We start from the raw sequence: 17,198 nt of genomic DNA, 5'->3' as shown, positions 1-17,198 counted from the left end.
AATCGAATACTTGTATCAGTAAAAATAGAATTAAACACATATTTATGAATTATTTTACAAGTTACCAAATGCCACATTCAAGCTGTTAATTCGAAATTTGATATGTTTACCTTTATATGTCATATTTTATAGATTGACATTCCTACACGAAATGAACCAATTTTATGGCCGTCCTTTCATTAAGACATTGCCGTTGTTTTTGGCTAAATCAAAATAAACATCACTCTTTCTTCTTTGGTGACATTTTATTAGTTCACATTTCAACTTGAAAATTTACGTATGTATGTATGTATATTGGTATAATGATGGTAACATTGGGGATGTTCGTTAAATATATTGCATCGATTCACGCAAAGAAAAAATATTTTTAGTGGTAGTGGGAACTACAGGCGAACTTTTCTATAACTAATGTCTATACAGCTAATCGTTTTATAAAACAATAATATAAATTCTTACACTCTCATCTATAACATAGTAAGAAAAATTCGATTGTACATTATTTTATATGATTAAGATTTTTTCATAACATTTTGTTTTTGATTATATGTGTGGATGGCACGGTTTAAAATGCTAACGCCATATTAGCAAAAGCACCGAATATTTGCAGCTTTGCCTGCTAAAATTTCTTCGAAATATGTTTAGCAACAATGAACAACGGCAACATGTAGCAACAAAATTTCACAAAAATATTGCTGGCGATGCTGATGCTATTTGATATTGTCGCTTTATTAAAAAAGCATCGGACACGCATACTCATATTTGGCAGCACACATGATCAACACATATCAGAAAAGAGAATAAGCAACAAAGTTTCAACGGCTTAGCCATGTTTTCAGCAAACAATTGTTTTTGAAATCAGGGTTACCAGTGTAATGCATTAAAAGTCACGATATAATTAATTGCACTTTTTCGTTCAAAGGACATGTGAATTTTTGGTGAAGCCGTTCAAAATATATTTTTTTTTTATTTTTAAACAATAATAATTAGTATTCTTTAGGTTCTACCATATGATGTGAGCATTTTGACATTAAATGACATCTTTTTTTATTACTGCGTTGGCAACTATAATGACAAAAAACACCCTCTCTGGCTAATTCGCTGCGACGAATGGTCAGCCGACTGCTAAATATGTAGCGTGGTTGTCGATTATGCCTAACGAAAAAAAGATAAGACGTAAAAAACGAAATAAGCAAAAATGTACAAAAATAAATATGCGTTCGGTTGCTTATTTAGCCGTGTGTGTGAATATTGTGTAGCAGTAGAAGTGTACAGCTAATGCTAATGTTTTTAGATGCTGGCTTTTAAACCCTGGATGGTGTTAAAAGTTGGTCTTGGTTCAAAAGTTTGTAAGACTATTTGTAGTAAGATCATTCACGACTTCACGTGAACTCATGCAAAATAACCGGTGAAGCCATTGCTTCACATGGAACCACTTCCATATAAATTTGCTGGGAAGCTATGGACCTGTGTGCTTAGCGAATAAAAGTGAGATAATATCATCTACATGCGTATTTGTTTTAGGTTCAGTTTTTGTGCCTTTGAGCTCGAGTAACATCATTCATTCTCATGAAACAATATTACCTGTGTAAATATTGTAACTCTATACGCTCGAGAGCCATTTCACAGTAGACCTTTGGACGAGCGAATATATATATATATATATATATATATATATATATATATATATATATATATATATATATATATATATATATATATACGAGTATTAGAGCGTCCCAAAAAAAATCGTCGATCAATTTCACAATTTTTTGTAGGATTGTTTTTTAGCCACATCAATGAACTGGTAAAGTTTTTTTATCGATTGAAAGAATTTTCGTGAAAATGCACCTGTGGCCCCATACAAATTAATATGGATCACTCGGGTGGCAATGGTTAACCGATCACTATACAATTTCATATTTATATATATATATATATATATATATATATATATATATATATATATATATATATATATATATATATATATATATATATTTATTTACAAATCAATTTAATTCACTATAAAGAGGGTCCCGCGCCGGGAGGCATAATTGGGACTAGTTGGCAAATTATTATTTAGTCATGAATTTTATAAATAAAAATAAAATAATTATACATTACACTGTACGTAATTTCAAATATACACAAGTAATCGCAAATAACATAATAATTAAAATATTTCATTCATTAATCAGTACTATAGCAGAAGTGACTCAATATCATCTGAAATATACTTTTTTGAAGCAGATTTAAAACTTGAGATCGTTTGTAACATTTTCAAGTTTAAAGGGAGATTATTATAAGTCAAGCCACCAACATATTCAATACGCTGTTTGGTTTTCTCTAATCTACATCTCGGTACTCTTAAGTTTATCATATTTCTAGTATTGAAATGTGTTTGATTCTGACGGAAAAATAGTGTATGATAACCAATATTCATCAATGATTTAAAAACATATTTTAATATCCCATATTTATACAATCCATAAATAGGAAGTATATTATTGCACACACTCTTAAACAGTTGCAAAGTAGAATAATTTATTGGTAGATTGAAGACTAATTTCAACGATTTGTTTTGCAATCTCTGCAAGGCTTTAAAATTGACATTATTTCTGTTGTAAGCATAAGCCGTTATCAAATAGTTTAAGTGCGACTGTATCAAGCAATAGTATATCATCAATTTAGACTTAACATCCAATTTATTTTTAAACTTGTACAGCATCCCTAATGCTGGGGCAATCTTCATCCTAACTGAGTTGATGTGCTTATCCCAAGATAAGTTGTTCTGTAATATAACACCAAGGTACTTCACACTATCTGTTTCATGCATTAATTCACCATTAATGAACGCACTAAAATCGTTATTTGTAGGATTCGATCTAAATCTTATAAGTTTGGTCTTACCAGGATTTAATACAAGTCTATTTAACCTGGCATATTCAAATAAAAGAGCAGAGTCTCGTTCAACTCGAACCTTTAAAGACATATCATATTTGTACGGATAGAAGAGACAAACGTCATCTGCAAACATAAATAACTTTCCACTTAACTGGAGATTTTTAATATCATTAAGAAAAATTGAAAACAATAATGGGCCAAGACAACTTCCTTGGGGTACACCATAAGCAACACGCCCCGTAAAACTTTGACTCTCATTTATTGTAACATATTGTCTTCTGTTAGACAAGTAACTTCTAAAAAATTGAACATCTTTATCCTGTAATCCGTAGAAGGTGAGCTTTTTCAGTAATATAGAGTGATCCACTAGATCAAAAGCTTTCGAGAAATCGAAAAATATTCCAGCTACACCATGAAAGCCATCATCCAAACTATTGCATATATAATTCACAACATTTAAAACTGCTTCTTCAGTACCACACCCCTTCCTAAAGCCATATTGGTAAGCATATAATAATTTATTATCGGTTAAGTACGTATACAATTGGTCATGAATAATTCTTTCAAAAACTTTATCAATTGTAGAAAGAAGAGCTATAGGCCTGTAGTTACTTACATCAAACGAATTCGAAGTCTTTGGAATAGGAACTATCTTGTGTACTTTCAAAACATCGGGATATATAGACTCTCCAATCATGCCATTGAAGATATCAACGAGACTAGAAGAAATTTCATTAGTACATCTCTGTACAAATGATGTTGTGATATTATCATTTCCGGGACACTTGTTGACTGACATTGCCATAACAACTTCTTTCACGCGAGCTTCATTGACACACTCCAATACAAAACTGCTATTACACAACCTAAGTGTACGGAAATAGTTTAAGTCATCATCGGAATGTATTGCAATATTCTGTTTCAACTCCTCAACTGAATTCAAAAAATATCTATTTAAATAGTTTGCCGTTTCAACGTTATTAAAAAGCCTTTCATCCTGCTCATTATTAACAGCAATATCCTTTTTGGCATTTTGGATCATTACCAGCTTCAGCCATATTGTTATAAAAAAAGTTTTCCCTACTCTTGCGATTAGCAGTTCAAATAACTTTGCTAATCCTTTTTAATATGACGTCATTTTTGTTACCTCTTTTTTTCCTAGCTTTCAACAAAGACTGCTTTAAAAGTATCAAATGTTGAAGATCTTGATTGATCCAAGGAGTGAGTTCAAAGCGCACATGTTTCTTTTCTGTTTCTGTTACCGTTGAATTTAAAAGTGCAAATTTGTACGAATTGTTGAGTAAACGAACACACCTATTATTTTCATATTTAAGACCAGTAATTAGACAATCGTTTTTCACACGGAAATCATTTAGGGTCTTCAACGAATCTTTGAGAGAAACTATCTCTTTTTTAAGTTTTTTGTTTTCGTTTTCAATAACGCTTATTTTCTTTGTATTTTCATTTACGTGTTTAAACATTTCGTCGAATTTCGACGACATAAACTTTTCATATACATATTAGAGATGGGCACGTGCCTAAAAAATTAAGCACGAACATGCACGAACACGGACCAAAATTTTTATGCACTTTCACGCACAAACACGGCGTTTTTCGAGAAGGCACGAACACGCACACTCACGCACGAAATTAAAGAAAAGATATATGTATGGATATAGTTGTACATTTATTTGTTCAAAAAATGCATATGTTCTAAAATATACATATTGCAAAATTACTTATAAACAAACATTTACATATTTTTATTTAAAAACGTTATTTTACCCAAGTTAGAGCTCAAAAGTCTAGTTCGTCTTTCGTTGCGAATATTTCCAGATGTGGAAAAAAATCTCTCGCTCGTTGCTGAACTGACGGGTATAGCCAAAATTTTCCTAGCTAATTGTTTTAAATATTTTAGGTTCGACTGTTTCCAAAAGTTTAAAACATCAGTCTGGCTAGATACGGCACTCCCTAAATATGTATAAATTTCTGTATCAATTGGAGACTTTTCAGTTTTTCGTCCTTTTGCCAATTTTTGATCCAAAAAAACTCTGAAAATTCGTGTAAATGTGGCATTGAAATTTCCTCCTCATCATTAGAACACTCTATGTTCTCACCTTGTATATCAAGAAACATTGCTTTTACATTAGTTATTACGTCATTTCTTGTATCTTCTAATAAGAAATTCATCTCCTTAAGCGGCGGAAATAAAAAGGCCCCTATAAGATGTGCCATTGTTGGCACAAAGCGTTTATGCAATTGATGAGGCGACTCCTAGCCTCATCACTACAATGCAGCCCAAGAAAACCTAAGGAAAAACCCAAGAACGAAAACACGCGGGTGATGTATCTTCTTCGATGGTTCGAAAGAAACTCAAATTTTATTTACTATTCTACAAAATATTTACAACTCTTTAAACTAACACACACAGACAATACATTTAGTAATGTACGCTGTGTACATAAATACATCATGCACACCACGCACACACTGCGTTGCGGGTGATAAGAAACATACACTATTTTATTACCGACCCTTTCTATTTATGGCCGACATCTGTTATGTGTAAAGATAGCACATTGGTGCGTTGACTAAAATCTACCTGACACCATTAAAAACAATTCTATAAAATTGTCCATACTCCCCGCCGTGAAAAGATCCTAATCTTTTAACAATTGTATGTATTAGTATCTTATCTTTTACAAACTAAATTTTTTAGTAATATTGCAATTACATTTAATTTTGTAACTGCTGAAGGCATTACTTAGATTCTAAAACTAATTATATGAATGCAACAATTATTATAACTTAATTCTAGGTGATGGCACCCAACACCTTCAGCAACCAGCTCGGACGGGGACTTCTTTTCCATTGCTTAATTACATGGTAAATCCATTTTCTTCGTAGAGGATAACCTGAAACATTGCTAGCGTCAGCTCTGGTTGTGCGATAACCGGTAACTTCTTCATTGGCATTAAACATCGATGCCTTTTTGCTAGCGCCACCTTGTATTTCTTGTGATTTCATAACCATGTGGATCGGAGGTTCATATGTTGCACTAACTCTCAATTTGTTGATATCACCCTCAATGGTGCCTGAGCGATGGAAATTGACGTCATTCTCTTTGTCATTGGCATTAGGTTTAAATTGGAAACCACCGATATGTACTTCTTTAGTACCTTTCTTCGGTACCATTTCTTCAAGATCACTTTGGGAAATTTCGATGTGATCTTTCTCCCTGCTGGGTTGACTCATATCTTCTTCGTTCCACAGTAATTTGTCGTACATAGCACTTTCTTCTTGTAGTTGTTGTTGTGCCATTCCATTTCGTAGACGTCGCAATTCATCTTCCAGATTTACTACCTCAGCAGCATGGCATGTCCGTTCCTGTTGGATCAATTCCTCCAAATCACGATTACGGGTATTCAATGCAGCATTTGTAGCTTCCAACTCATTAATGCGACTATTCAAGCTATGATTGGCTTCTGCTTGAAGACTATTAATCTCTTGTTGGTACATCATTTCAAGTTTGCGCATTTGTTCTTCGTGTTGTTCACGCAACTGTTGTAACACTGCACTGATTTCAGCTTGGTGGCGAGAATGTATTTCATCAATTTCTCGCAAATGACTTTGCTCCTTAAACGTGAGTTCTTCGCGTAGACTCTGAATGCGGTTTTGCAAATCCGTACGGATAATAGATTCAGCGTTTAAATATTTACGAGCTTCGTCCAATTGTTGTCGTAGACACTCCGACTCTTTCTGCACTTCACAAAGATTTTCCACAGCCTTTTCCTTTTCAGCATAAGCAGCATTGTATTTGACGGTAACGTCAGTGACCTGTGACACATACATGCGAGCCTTTTCTTCAGCAAGTCGGCAGTCTTTGATTTGTTGATCCAATTTGGACTTAAATTGCTCATTTTCTTCACGTAATCGATTTGTTTCACTTTTTAATTTTCGCGAAACATCACCGCATACGTTTTCATTCTTAGTTTCCGAAGTTTCTTCAACACTCCCCTGTTGAGAGTCTATACTACCTGGAAAACTCTGCTCAATTTTTCTAATTGAATTACTATCTACATGTCTAGTATTTATCTTGGGAACCCATTTCCCATTGATCTCTTCATAATCTTTTACCTTCACCTCTTTAGGTGCTACTCTAGAAATTTTCCCAAATCTCACCATGCGGTAACAAATTTGTAAAAAATTGAAATTCTCTACGAGATTATCCTCTTTAGGAAACTCATTCAAATATTGCATCAGTACTGATGACGCAATATCATATCTATCTTTGACATCTTCTACACTTAGAAACTCATTCCTTATCTCAGTCTCCAGCGCATTTAATGAATATTCAAACTCTCTAATTAAACCTCCTTTTAATGTTTTTGAATGGCGCAGTATGTTTCTTTTTTCATACTGTTCCAATGGACTTAAGCTGTCCATCTCAGCTATATATTTATATCTAGAAAGAATTCGTGTATCTAACGAATCCTTCTTTGATTCTAAGCCCAAATCTATTCTAATCTGACGATCTAAATAGTCGAACTTTTTTATTGCATATCGCACACCTGAGGCGAATATGCTATGCATTTCATATGGAAATTTTCCCATATGCCGGAGCTCCCTATCATTGTCTAAAAAATCCTTTCTGGATTCCGTGAAAGAACTAACAATGACTTCACACTTTTCCCTAGTTTCCCTGGTTACACTTTTCTGAGCAATTTTGCTCAGTTCTAAATAAAGCGAAACAATGTATTCGCCCAACACCCTTTGATGTTGGATGAAATCTTGAAAATTCATTTTCACGAAATACACTTTTTGTCACTTTATTAATTTTTTTTTCCAATGTTATAGGCCTAACACAATCTTTGCTTCGACTGTGCGCCTTTTATAACCCTATGCGTAAACTAACACACTTTTCTTTCTTAAAAATATGAGCCTACCACGTCACTACACTTAACACGAATAAACTACACCAATTTTTTTTTTTTTTTTTTTTTGAAATCGCGAGCCTATCACGTCGCCTATCACAGCAGTATTTTTTTTTTACACTACGTTAACTATCACTTTGGGGTCACCAAATGATGAGGCGACTCCTAGCCTCATCACTACAATGCAGCCCAAGAAAACCTAAGGAAAAACCCAAGAACGAAAACACGCGGGTGATGTATCTTCTTCGATGGTTCGAAAGAAACTCAAATTTTATTTACTATTCTACAAAATATTTACAACTCTTTAAACTAACACACACAGACAATACATTTAGTAATGTACGCTGTGTACATAAATACATCATGCACACCACGCACACACTGCGTTGCGGGTGATAAGAAACATACACTATTTTATTACCGACCCTTTCTATTTATGGCCGACATCTGTTATGTGTAAAGATAGCACATTGGTGCGTTGACTAAAATCTACCTGACACCATTAAAAACAATTCTATAAAATTGTCCAGCAATGATTGTTTAGTTTAAACTTTCAAATCATTCATGAATTGAGAGTCAATGGTATCAATTGAGCAAACTTTCAATAGCTTTTCAGACCAAAGGGTAAAAATATGCATAGTAGGGTATTTTTCCGAGCATAATTTTTCGGAACACTCTTTGAAAATTTTGAGAAAAGCCAAAAGAGGTTCTAACAATGAAAACTTTAAGTCAGATATACGATTCAACTCATTCTTTTCTAGCAAAATACTCTTAATCTCATTCTGGACTTGGTATATGCTCTCCAGCATAATATTTGTTGAATTCCAACGTGTTCTTATATCTTGTTTTAATGTTTTCGACAATTCGTTGTTTAGCTCAGTGTTTAAAACATTTTACAAGCTTTTTCGAGCAGTCAATCAGTTTTCCCAATTTGGGAAGAGGGTGTTTTACAATAACATCATCCATAACTAAGTGCAAATTGTGACAAGCGCAAGATACCCGTTTAAATCTTTTAAGAGCCGAAATAACGTTGGAACCATTGTCAGTTACAAATACAGAATTCCCCCACCTGTCTTCAGTATCAAATTCTTTAAGAATGGTAGTTATGTTAGCAAGAATGTTTTCACCCGTTTTCTTCTCGTCCAAAAATTCTCTTACTCTTAAAGTGCTACCTTTAGTTCAAAATTATCATTATCATCACTTTCGTATTTTATTTGCCCAAACACTTAAGAATTTAAAAATCAACTGAATCAAATATGAGCAGTGTGTAACTCCAGCTTTGGTTAGAAACGCAAATAGAACTAATGCTTGATGTGTTATTCATGAAAAGGCAAATACAGCAAGTAACAAGTAAAAAGTCGTTAAGTTCGGCAGGTCCGAACTTTTTATACCCTCCACCATAAAATAGTCTTAATTAAAATGGAATAATTAGGGCCCTTTCAAAATTTTAGGTGGAACAACTATTCGACAATGGATAGTCTCCTACTGCCTCCCACTATTGCTTAAATTACACTGGGAACACAAATGTTGGGGCAGAGATAATTCCTTTTGGAGATGAAAACCCTTGGTATGTGTATATTAAAAACCCCGAAGAACAGATGCGGCGTAAGTCGAACTTCCGCGTTATGGCGTGATGAAGTTTTTGCAAGAGACCCTGTAAGCCATCATCAATTAGCATTATATCTTTGTTTGTTGTTTTTGTAGAGCACTTAAGAAACAGTGAACAAAGATATAGCGCTAATTCCTGATGGCCCACAGGGTCTCTAACAAAAATTTCATCACGCCATAACACGGAAGTTCGACTCACGGCGGATGTGTCCTTCGGGGTTCATAATGTTCTCACCAAGGCCTTTCTTCCCCAAGAGTAATTTTCCGTGCCCCAGACTTTCACCTCCATTTTGTTGCACAGTGTTATCTAATCTAATGAAAAAAATGTGTTCAGCTAGGTGAAAGGTACCACCTACGGGGCTATATCAAAGAGTCAACCTATCTTTAATTTTTTTGGCGTAAAAGTTTTATAGCTGCAGGGAACTTCAAGAGTCAAATTGAGGGTAGTTTCATAAAAACAATGTAGACCCTCAAAAATGGACCCATGTTGACGAATTTTAGTGAAGAAATTTCGTGACCACTGAAAATTCCCGAAAATCGGGAGGTACGGTTATAAGGGGGCCATACCAAAACATGGACCTATGTTGACGATGTTTGGTGGAGATATTTCATGACCACTGATAGTTGGGTTAAAAATTGTGGCTAAAATTCTCAAAATACCTAAAATGGGGAAGTACCGTTATATGGGGGCTATACCAAAACATGGACCTATGCCCATATCCTCTGGAATATAAGTTTGTTGATCACTAGGAACCCTAAGTGCCAAATTATAGCTAATTCGGTCTCCAAATGTGGCGAAGAACGTTAAAATACCTCAAAACCGGAGGTACCGTTATATGGGGGCTATACCAAAGAGCGGACCGATATAGCCCATCTTCGAACTTGACCTGCCTATGGAAAAAATACCCTCGGGTTCAAAATTTCAGCATTCTATCTCAATTATTGCGGACGCTAGAGCGATTACAACAGACGGACAGACAGACGGACATGGCAAGATATTCTTCGAATTTTATCCTGATTAAGAATATATATACTTTATAGGGTCGCAAATGATTAGTTCGATGTGTTACAAACGGAATGACAAACTTAATATACCCCACATACTATGGTGGAGGGTATAAAAAAGTATCAATCGGCTTGGCCGACAGAGATATACCCTCAGCCTGTGTATTTTGAAACAATTTTTTCCCATAAAACGTATGTATTTAGAGGGTTTTAAAAATGTTGGTCGTATGAAACGACAAAAATGTTGGTTAGGATTAAAGAGCAAAAGTTTTGCGGAGGAAATACTTAAAGGAATTTATTGATATTGACCATTATGGAAGTGGATCTCCAGCCACTACATCTGATGCCATAGGGGGTTTTTACACCCTTCGGGCTATTTGCTCAAGAAGTGTGGATTTGCCCCTTGAAAAAACTATTACCACCGTAATTGAGGCAGCGAATGCAAGTTGCTTCAACAAAAATCAAAGTGATTCGATAGCAGGTCTTAAAGTGAACTTATCCGAAATTTTGTTTGGGAGGTACTGGATGAAGTGCACAAATATAGTCCTTATTTGGACCTGATCTATGTATATCCGGTAGATATATTAGGATGTGTAAAGTATGAACGTACGAACAATTTTTTCCGAAAATTTTTGAAATTTTGTGGGGGAGGTACCTGAAGGAGTGGACCGATATTGCTTATCTTCAAATTTAAACTATGTTTGGACAAAATATTACTAAGGCCAAATTTTGGAGCTAATCGTTGATCCGAAAGTTATCGTGCGCTCCAGCCAGACAGACAGACGGACGGACATTGCTCAATCGACTCCAAATTGTCTGAAACACATTTCGTCCAAACATATTTGGGGTCTAATACCATTATTTCGATGAGGCACATTTTGCCCGTAAGAAAGTGTATATACCCTCGTTAGCATAAATGCTGAGGCTATAAAAAGGGAGTAAATATAAACAGTTTTTTGTTTTTGCACAATATGTTCACACTTCAATAAAGCAAAAGCAAAACCATATGATTTCTCTTTCCATTTGTCCCCGTTTAGCTATGAAAATACTCTCTTTCCTCTACTTTACAAAACAAGCAAGAAATACAAAAACAAAGAAAATAAATTTGGGAAAACTACAGTTGGTGAATTTTTTGGTCGGTTTTATATTTTTGTTCGATTTTCTTGTTTAGTATGGTCTCTTGCACGACTTCTAAAGGGAGCCTAAAAATTTAGCACGATCGTGACACATAGTGCAGGTCGTGTTTAGTCGTGTCGTGCAAAATCGTGTCGAACAAAAAAACACGATCACGCACGGCCAAAAATTTATTACGGCACGGCCAAAAATTTATTACGGCACAAACACGGCGATTTTCGGGCACGAACACGCACTACTCACGGCACGACACGCGCCCACCTCTAATACATATAAGGTTTTTGGATCAAATGGAAAAACTAGGGGGAAGAGTTCCAGACAAAAAATTTTGTTTTTTTGGGTCGCCCTATACACTTTTAATAAAGGAGTTGTGTAAAGGAGTTGTGCCGAGGATCCAAATTGCAGACAAGTGTTTAAAGAAGTGTGGTCGTTAGCAAATTCACCTCTACACCAGGGTACGGGTCGGGGATACTTATCAGTAGCCTAGTCTGCTCAAGCCTTCACTGAGTACGATGGTCCATCCCCACATGGCGAAAACATATGTAGAAAAATACAACTCAAAAAATTCAAACCCTAAAACGAAACCCCTCGGTTGCAGTCTGACAACTCTTCAGAGGATGACCTATTAGCATCTGGCCAGCCGCTGGTGGCTAGTCAACTATGTGCATTCAGCACTGGAAATAGTTTTTAGACACTTCATCAGCAAAGTAGTAGAACAACAATGACTCTGTACGTCGCGAAAGATTGACAACCTACCAAAAAAAAAAAAAGAAAAGTCCGTCCGACGTTCGGAAAGCCCTGTACCAAAAGTCAATGTTTATTCTCGCCGAAATCGCCAAGTATGCTGCAAATGGCACATTGCACGAACGGGATGAAGCGGACAAGCTTATTTATACTGAAACTATAATTGTTCCACAAACATCCCAGACGGGACAAGGGGGACTTATCTCATATCAATTAGTGCACCCCGATTCATATTAGATCAATGATATGGGACCTACAGTTTATCGCCGAGTCCGAACGGCGTGTCTTCGATACCACTTGTAGAGAAGTTTTAAATGGCTGAAATACTCAGGAAATGTCGCCAACATTACTGAGGGGTATTTTGCCACCGTTGAAAATTTGTTGATGTTGCTTGGCCGGGGATACCATACCTGGCATACCATTGCACCACGGTGACACCCCGTGGAGGATTACTACAGTGCCAAAATCTCAAATCGACGATCGTTCATCTAACCCCCAGCTAGGGCGTTCCCGGACAGAGGACAAAGAAGCATCTAAGAGGAAAAAACTAAAGCACAACATAAGGACTACCTGATGGTTGTTGTGGCTGATAACAAGAAGGAAACCTATGCCCGATCACTACAGCGGAATCGAACATGTTTTTTACAAATGATGATTCTTCTCTGCCCTATTTTCACTTTAACGTAGTGCATCGTGGTTACAGTGTCATCAAATGCACGGATGAGTTCTCAAAAGGATTTTTGGAAATATGCATGGCTGAGCTCGACGTTGCTTGGGACGACATCAGCTGATCCCGTTCCAGGAAATCCTAGTGAGACCTAGTGTAAGATTTTGGTTGCTTAGGATGAAATTCGATAGCTCAAAGTTGCTTATAGGCCTGGCGAAGATGAACAAGGATGTTCCAATGGAGTGGTCCGTAATCGCCACTGAACAACCCAACAACAATAGGATGAGTCTAGTTCTCTCGATAAAATAGACTGGAGTGTAGGCACTGGAGAGACTGGGAAACAAACTGTTCTTTGTTCTTTGCATATTCTGCCAATACATACACACAACAACGCAAATACTGTTTATAATGCTTCAAGACTACGTGCTCCAGGAATGTGGAGAGATATAGCTCCTGCAATAGTCCTCCTGCAATTTGATAAGCCTTTAGAAGTCAAATTTCCATGCAGTAAAAATGGAATAACGGATCACTACTGACGGGTTACAACATCAAGGTATACACATGACGGCTCTAAAACCAGTAGTTTTTAGATGGATCCTAGGTCATAAGAGACTTGTAGGTAACGAAAAAGTATACGAATTAGCTATAGTAGGATCCTCCTCTAACGAACTCCCAAAGGCAACAGTGGGAGTAGTTATATTCAAATATAATAGTTCACAAGCAGAGAACAAATGGTACAAGACTGAAACCTATCAACATCTACATGGACACATTACAACATCACACGTACATAACTGATTAGCCAAAATCGACGGAAACTAGCAAGACTATTTGCGGTGCTAACGGATCACTAGGCTATTGGTAAACATGCAAAACGCCTACATATTCCACACAACGACTACTGCCGCAGCTGGGGGAACGAAGAAGAGGAGGAAATGGTTGAACACCTCCTATGTCCCTGTCCTGCACATATGTAACGATGATTGAAAGCTCTCTGACGGCCGTTTCTGGTCTGGGAAACATTCTGAGGTTTCTCAATTCATCAGAATGGCCAATATATTACAACGGGATAGCAATCATTACCCGAGTGGAGTGGTAAACGATAGATTAAATATACTAATTGGGGCTATGAAGGGATAGCTGTTGCAATTGTTGGGATTAAAATAAAAATTAAAAATATCTACAGAATCTTGACAATGCATAAACAAGTATGAAGACGAATTTATAGAGATTGGGTGTATAAATTGCATATTATAGCAAGAACAAAAGAGAAAAAAAAACAACTTATTGTTAAAATATTATTCCAAATATTTTTTTTGGTTCGATTAGAAAATATAGAAAAAAATATTTGGGAGTTCTCCAATTACTTCGCTAAAATCCCATACAATTATTTATGTTTACTGCTTAAACTTCATCAAGACATATGATTTACCATCGCGAAATCTTAACTTCTTACTGTGAAAACTTATAAGTACAGGAAATTAAGAGTAATATTTATCTTACAGTCATTCAAAAAATATGAAAATTAAAAGGGCTGCTTTTGGATACAGCTAATCAATCACTTTCAATATTTACCCATATTTCGATGTTTCACTCAGCGGCCAAAGTGTGCCGTCAGAACCGAATTTATGCATCAGAACGCCTTCAAATTTTTCGTGTAGCACAGTGTTATGTACGAAATTATGTGGCTTTATCTTGATTTCCACAGACGGAAGGACATCGTTATATCGCCTTAGAATTTTATGCTGATCAAGAAAATTTCGATGTTTTACAAACTGAATTATAGTATCCATCTTATGGTGGAGGGTATAAAAATTTATCCGCTACTGTGGGCCAATACCAGAAATTTGAGATAGTGAAAAAAGGTACCTTCATAGGAACCTCCATCTATAAAACTAAAAACATCAGTTTCGAAAAGAGACCAGTACGGAAAGGATCAAAACCGGGCGGGGCCGACTATATGGCACCCTACACCACCACAATTTCAATATAATTTGGCGAAATAGTTTCTAGACCAAATTGCATGACATCTTCCAAGTTTCATTGAAATATCTGTCCGATTTTGTTTTTGGTGCGTTAAATACATGAAATCGGCTGAAAATATAAATAAAATTGAACAGAATTTGTGTTTGGTTCCATAAATATCTTAAACCGGCGTACATATATGTACATATGTATGTATATGGGAGCTGTATCCAAATCTGAACCCATTTCAGTATAATTTGGTAAACTAATTTTTAGTTTGAATTCGGTAACATTTTCTAAATTTCACAAAAATTGGGCAGAATTTGGGTGTTTGGTGCATCAACTAATAAAATCGGGCGATCATATATATGGGAGTTATATCCAAATCTGAACCGATTTTAACATAATTTGGCAAAATAATTTATATTTTGAAATCAGTGAAATTTTTCAAATTTCTTCAAAATTGGACGGAATTTGGGTGTTTGATGCACAATATATCTTAAATCGGTCCAAAATATATATGTGAGCTATGTACAAATCTGAACCTATTGCTTTTGGTTCTTCATGTGGCTAAAAAAATGATATCCAATTTTCAGCTGAATCGGACAATAAATGCGACCTGTAGGTTGCAAACGGACATGCATAAATCGATTCAGAAAGTGATTCTTTATATCCCTATAAGGTACTATGGGTCTAATATCCCTTATCATAATGTGGTGTAGGGTATAAATAGTATGCAGACCATCGTTAAGTTTGGCCTGGGACTTTTTTATCCTCCACCATAAAATATTCTGAACTTAAACGGAACAATTAGTTTCCTTTCCTGTCCACAATTTTAGGTGGAGAAATTTTTCGACCACGGATATCCCAAATGCCTAAATTAGGCCCAGCAAATGTATAGAAAAAGGTTTTCAATCGAGCGGTACCTTTATATGGGGTATATCAAAGTGTGGTCCTATGTTGACAATTTTTGGTGGAGAAGTTTTGTGACCACTGGGAATCTCAAATTACAGATATTTTGGTCAACAAATGTAGCTAAATTCTCTAAAACATGTAGAAGTTTTGTGACTGGGGGCCACCGTGGTGCAATGGTTAGCACGTCCGCCTTGAACTCAGAAGGTCTGCGGTTCGAGTCCCAGGCTAAGCATCATAAAATTTTCAACGGTGGCAAAATTCCCCTCAGTAATGCTGGCGACATTTCCTGAGTATTTAAGCCATAAAACTTCTCCACAAGTGGTGTCGTAAGACACGCCGTTCGGACTCGGCAATAAAAAGTAGGTCCCATATCATTGAGCCAATATGAATCGGCGTGCACTCATTGATGCGATGGACGTCTCCCTTGTCCCTTCGGGGATGTTGTGGGAACATATGTATGTATGTAGATGTTTTGTGACTACTGGCAATCTCCATTGTGAAATAACAGGTAGTTGGATAAAAATTTAGCTAAAATCCCCAAAATATGTACCTCAAATCGGAAGATATCGTTATATAGGTGCTATACCAAAACATGGGCCGATGTTTGTGACCACTGAGAACCTCAAATTTTAAATTACACTGTGAACACAAATTTTGGGGCAGAGATTATTCCCTTGGTGAGTTTATTAAGAACCCCGAAGGACAGATCCACCGGTAGTCGAATTTCCGCGTTATGGCATGATGAAGTTTTTGATAGAGACCCTGTAAGTCATCAGGAATTAGCGTTATATCTTTGTTCGCTGTTGCTTTAGCTTATTTTTGAGATGACATGTCTTGAGTCAAATGGAATGAGGATTATTTTCGTAGAGCACTTCGACCTTCTAACTCGCTTCATTCAATGTCCTTTTCGTCCTTTATTTTAAAAGCCGCTATAAAAGTACCACAAGATGACCACGAAAACGCGACAAAATCGATTAGTTATCAATGAGAGCCGTACCTAAAATTTTCTGAGCGACATTTTTGCAGAACATTTCGAAGCTGAAAAACGTCATCTTCTGGTACTTTTATATGGGCTCTTAAAATAAAGCACGAAAAGGACATTGAAGGAAACGAGTTAGAAGGTCGAAGTGCTCTACGAAAATAATCGTCATTCGATTTGACTGAAGACATGTCATCTCAAAAATAAGCTAAAGCAACAGTGAGTAAAGATATAACGCTAATTCCTGATGGCTTACAGGGTTTCTAGCAAAAACTTCATCACGCCATAACGCTGAAGTTCGACTCAAGGCGGATCTGTCCTTCGGGGTTCTTAATATACTCAC

Source organism: Musca autumnalis, unplaced genomic scaffold (assembly GCF_047663935.1).
Source record: "Musca autumnalis isolate F117 unplaced genomic scaffold, ASM4766393v1 scaffold_2, whole genome shotgun sequence".
Classification (NCBI taxonomy): domain Eukaryota; kingdom Metazoa; phylum Arthropoda; class Insecta; order Diptera; family Muscidae; genus Musca; species Musca autumnalis.
The sequence above is the reverse complement of the archived record's forward strand: the minus strand, read 5'-3'. Positions refer to the sequence as shown.